Here is a 5,842-nt window from a genome sequence, read left to right as displayed (position 1 = left end):
GGGAAGGGGGCGGGGCCTCGGGAGGGCCGGGCCGGAGCAGGAGGGGCGGGGCAGAGTGGGGGCGTGTGGGATTGCAGCTGTGCTGTGAGCGAGTGGCAGTGACGGTGTGTATGTGTGAGGGGTAACTGGGGCTCCGCGTGTACGCCTTGTGCCTATGTGTGTGTGTGTGTGTGTGTTCAAGCCTTAATGAAACTGAGACTGGTTCTGGGGCTGGTGCCAGGCTCGTACCCTTGGCCTGCAGGGCCTACCTCTGGGTACCCACTGCCCCAGAGCATCAGGACCGGCAGGCGTGACTTGGGGGTTGCGTTGTGTAAAGGGGCATCCAGGGGAGAGTCCTGTGTGAATGAATGTGTGTGGATGCCTATAAAGGTGCCTACTGCGCTGGGGGAGGGGGCTGCAGTGAAGGACCATCCCCATTCCCAGGGCCTGAGTGCATTGACCATCTTCTCTAGGTCTGTTCCATCATGGTCACACTGTTCCAGGCAGGGGTCTTTGGTCACACAGACTGAGCTCTGAGCCTGGCCTATTGTGCATACACAGGAGCCTGGATGAGGGCGGTCTGAATCCCAGAATGACCTCTTTAATACTTGGTGCAGTTCCCCATAGGAAGCCCACAGTTGTGAGAGGGAGTTTGAATGGTTGTGGGCCACCCAGTTTGCTGAACACTTGCTGACCTGCTGGAGGCAGGTCATGCATAGGGCCAGGGCCAAGATGCTGGAGACCTGTGGGGTCATGGGCTCATGGTCAGACCCCGGGTTTGCAATCAGGTGGACTGGGTCTGAATCCCAGCTCTGCCACTTACAAGCTGTGTGATCTTGGTCAGTTCACATCCGCTTCCTAAGCCTCAGTTTCTTCAGCTACAAGATGGAGTTATTAGCACTTACCTTTAAGGGTTGTTGTGATTATTAAGCAAGCAACATTTGCATGGGCCCTGGGCCATGTTAGGTATTTACCAAGCACCAAGGCCATGAAGGAAAGAGTTGAGAAGTTCAGGCTCAGGAGCCAAACTGCCTGGGTTTAAATCACAGCTCTGCCACCCACTAAGGACAAGTTGTTAAAGTTCTGCATGCCTCAGTTTCCTCATCTGTAAAACGGGGACAATAGTGATACCTCCCTCACAGCTTGTTGAGAGGATGACTATATATAGTACTTACAACAGCAGGTATGTTGGGCTGCACCCTGCAGGCCTGCAAGCCTTGTAGTTGTCCAGCCTCGAGACCCAAGAAAGAGCCTGGAGACAGTGACGAAGACATCAGTGGTTTATTGGACAGGGTATCGTACACAAAGGGTCCTGGAGCAACACCCCACCATGCAGATGGTGGGCAGGACATGTCTTTGCTGCCCGAGGGAGTAGTAAGCTACCATTTATGGGGGAATTGACATCAGGTGGGCTCATCAGTTACCAGGGACTAATTAAGCCCTATAATTAGGAGGATTGGATAGTCATGTGAGTGAAGCAGGGACTACTAGAGCAGGGGATATACAGAGAGCAAGAGAACACCCATCTTGAATGGACTAACTATACCAGGTAACACACATCGTAGGTGCTTGATAAATAGTAACACATCCAAGGAAACACATACCCCAGTGATAGCAGCTGGTCAGAGATGCAGATGCTGAAGCAAGACTCAGGACAAGTGGGAGGGGCCCAGACCTGTCCCTGAGCTCTGCCGGCTTCATCTCTGTCAGAGCCTGTTCAGGTACTTGCTCCCAGGCTTGGGAGCACCTAGAAGGCAAAAGCCCTACCTGGTGGTCTCTTCTCTGAGGATTTTATCTGAATCCGTTCTGCCCCGTCAAGGCCCAGCTAGGAAAGAGAGACAGGCACAGAGACGTGACATCTCAAGCCTGGGGTCACACAGCAAGTCGCTGGAGGGGCCAGAGCTGGCTCTTTGGGCCACCTGGGTCCCTGGCCAGTGCTCTGTCCTGCCATCTCTCCTTGTAAGTAACACATTAATAAATGTCTTACCCACAGACTGCTATCTGCACTGCTAGGACACATTGGGGACAATTTCTGAAATACCTCAACTATTGACACAACAAGGTGTTTTTCTGTCCCCAGGCCAGGGCTTCTGGGGACAGCACAGCCCAGTGGCTCCATCCTGTTAATCAGTGGTGACACCTGGGCCCAGCTCCTCCCTCACACAAGGACAGGCAAGGATATTGGGCAAGCCTGTCCACCAGGGGCAGGAGGGGGTGTGACAGATCAATGGACCCCCTCCGCCAAGGCAAAGCACCCAGATGGTGCTCAATAGTGCTACTGGATGTTGGCCATGGAGCCAGAGGATGGAGCCAGCTGAGAACCCTTGAGGAGGATCAGGTGAAGTGGTTGGGAGAGGAAGGATCCAAACTGGAGAGGCATCAGAGGCCTGACCTGGGCTTCACTGGCAAAACAAATTAATAAGCAGCTGAGATTTATGGAGTTCTTAGTAAGTTCCAGGCAGTGGCAGCCTGGGAGACACCTGGGTGACTGACTGAGGGTCAGGGCCACAGTTCCAGCAGGGGGATGGAAATTTGGAACACGCAAAAATTCAAAATGACAGTAAGAAAGGAAGTTTCTGTAGGACTGTTATAAATTTGCTTTTGCATTTAAATCTTGAATCTATTTGGAACATTTTGTGTATACAGTTTGAGGTGGGAGGTTCTCCTTAATGTTTTTCCAAATGGTTAACCAGTTATTCAAGTACTATTTTTAAATAAGTATTTTTTTAAGTTTTGGAATAGATAATAAATGTACAAGGTACAAATTCCCAAAGGTACGCAAGGGCATAAGGTGAAAATCGCCACTCCTACCCTGTCCCCCACCACTCAGATCCTCTCCCCAGAAGCAGTCACATCTTTCCAGAGATGTTTAATATATATAATAATATGCATATAGTTTTCACATAAATGGTAGCATATACACTCTACATCACCCCATTTGTTTTCACTCAACAGTGTTTCCTGGAGATCATTGCACATCCATACACACAGAGGTGCCTCATTCTTTTTATGGGTGCAGAGTATTTCACTGTAGGAGTGAACCACAAATGATGAACAGTCCCCTAATAATGGACATTTAGGATGTTTCCCATCTTTACTATTACAATGACACAACAAAGAGCCTTTCACAAATGTCATTTTGTGCGTGGGTAAATACATCTGTAAGATAAATTCCTAGAAGCAGAATTGCTGGGTCAAAAAATATGTGCACTGTAAAATTTTGATAGATACTGATAAAATGCTTTTCAGCGAAGTTGTTCAATTTACACTCCTATCAGTAATGTATGAAAGCATCTATTTCTCCTGTGTATTTTTGTTTTTAATGATATCTTATTGTAATTTTAATTTACAGTTCTCTTTTGAGCCAAGCTGAGCACTTTTCATATGTTTAAGAACCATTTCCTTCTATAACCTATGGATATCCTTTGCCTATTCAGGTGAGCTGGGCATCTTTGTCTTAATGATTTGTAGGTACTATTCATACAATAAGGAAATTAGCCCTTTGTAATATGAGCTGCAAATATGGTCTTTCCCTGAGTTTGCTGTCATATTTTTTTAAAAAAAATAAATTAATTTATTTATTTAGGCTGTGTTGGGTCTTTGTTGCTGCACACGGGCTTTCTCTAGTTGTGGCGAGCGGGGAGCTACTCTTCATTGCGGTGTGTGGGCTTCTCATTGCAGTGGCTTCTCTTGTTGCGGAGCACGGGCTCTAGGCACGCGGGCTGCAGTAGTTGTGGCACGTGGGCTCAGTAGTTGTGGCTCGCGGGCTCCAGAGTGCAGGCTCAGTAGTTGTGACACATGGGCTTAGTTGCTCTGTGGCATGTGGGATCTTCCCGGACCAGGGATTGAACCCGTGTCCCCTGCATTGGCAATTGGCAGGTGGATTCTTAGCCACTGCGCCACCAGGGAAGCCCCTGTCTTATGGTTTTGTTAATTTTTTTTTTTTTTTTTGGCGGTACGTGGGCCTTTCATTGTTGTGGACTCTCCCGTTGCAGAGCACAGGCTCCGGACGCACAGGCTCAGCGGCCATGGCTCACGGGCCCAGCCGCTCTGCGGCATGTGGGATCTTCCCAGACCGGGGCACGAACCCACGTCCCCTGCATCGGCAGGCAAACTCTCAACCACTGCGCCACCAAGGAAGCCCTGTTAATTATTTTTAATGCAGACATTTTTTTATTCTTATGGCTTCTAGGTTTTGTCATACAGAGTGTATCATAGTGCATCTACTGCTGCATAATAAATTATCCCAAAACATAGTGGCTTAAAGCAACAGCAATCCTTCCACTATTCTCTCTGATGGTTCTGGAAGTTGGCTGGGCTCAGCAAGAGGGTCTCATTCAGGCTCCTTCATGCCGTGTAGTCGGATGGTGGTTGGGCTGCAGGCAGCTGAAGGCTTCCTCACTCAAGTGTCTGGTTGTCAAGGCTGGCCGTCAGCTGGGCCCTCTGCTGGGCTGCTGGGCTGGACACCTACACAGGCCCCCTGCCTGTGGCCTGGACTGCCTCACAGCCTGGAGCCTGGGCCATTCCAAGAGACAGAACGGGAAGCTCTCAGGCTCTTAAGGCCTCAGCCTGGAAACGGTGTGCATCACTTCTGCTATATTCTATTGGTTACACAGTCACCAAGCCCAGATTCCAGGAGAGGACAGAGACTCCACCTCTTGATGGAAAGAGTATGGAAGAGTTCCAGGGGAGGGAGCATGTTTTAACATTGCTTTTTCATGTAAAAAGCCTTTCTCACATTGGGTTTCAATTTTTTTTTTTTTGCGGTATGCGGGCCTCTCACTGTTGTGGCCTCTCCCGTTGCGGAGCACAGGCTCCGGACACACAGGCTCAGCGGCCACGGCTCACGGGCTTAGTTGCTCCGCGGCATGTGGGATCTTCCCGGACCAGGGCACGAACCCGTGTCTCCTGCATCGGCAGGCGGATTCTCAACCACTGCGCCACCAGGGAAGCCCCTGGGTTTCAATTTTTAAATATCATTCTTTCTAGGCCTGGTACCTTTATGGTTTAATTTTTTACTGAAATTTTGATTCATATATTTTTAAAGATAGCAAGTTGTTCAACATCTTTTATGAAACAATCCACCTTTTTCTCACTGTTGTATACTAAATGTGGGTCTTTTAGGGCCTATTTCTAAACCTGATTTCCTGTTCTGTCAAATCGCATGTGACTGGTCATCTGTGAGATAGTAAAGGGGTGCTGTTGGAAGCCGCTAGGTTCGTGGTCATTTGTTATGTGGCCTCGTACACGAGGGTAGGTGAGGACACACCTGAGGGCCTCTTTAGAAGCAAAAAGTTAGGTACTTGTGGCTTATGTCATTTCCAAGGCTCTGTGAGAACAAGGCTGGCTCAGAAGATCTGCCTTGGCCACAAACTGGCGGCATCAGGCAAAGCACTTCTGTTTGATCCTTGGTTTCCAAACCATAGAATGGGGACAATTATTCCCTGTCATGGTGGTTGGTATGCGCTGAGCCCAGGGCCGGGGCCTTGGGGGTGCCCAGGAAATGAGGACAGAATGGCATTGACTTGCACCCTCACTCTTTGGGGGCGAAAATGGCCCAGCCATGTCTCTGAAATTTTGGGCACTGGGCACTGCCTGTCTCCCTGTCCCCTCTGGCTTTGCTCCCCACAGCGTGGCACTTGCCCCTGCAGCCCCTGCCCTGCTCCAGGCCCTGGACCCCTCCCGTCCTTGATCAGGGGGTTCGGAGAGCTCAGGGATCTTGGATTAGGTCTGCTTGGCCCTTGGGCCTCTGTTCTGGTCGACTGGCTTCTGCCCGATCTCTGAGACTTCGGGAGTCTGGAACCTTAAGGGTTGGGCCAACCCCATAGTCTTCCTGAGCCCTGACCAGCTGACCTGGGGGCCT

The sequence above is a fragment of the Kogia breviceps genome, chromosome 8, assembly GCF_026419965.1.
Source record: "Kogia breviceps isolate mKogBre1 chromosome 8, mKogBre1 haplotype 1, whole genome shotgun sequence".
Taxonomy (NCBI): Eukaryota; Metazoa; Chordata; class Mammalia; order Artiodactyla; family Physeteridae; genus Kogia; species Kogia breviceps.
This window is presented reverse-complemented; position numbering follows the sequence as displayed.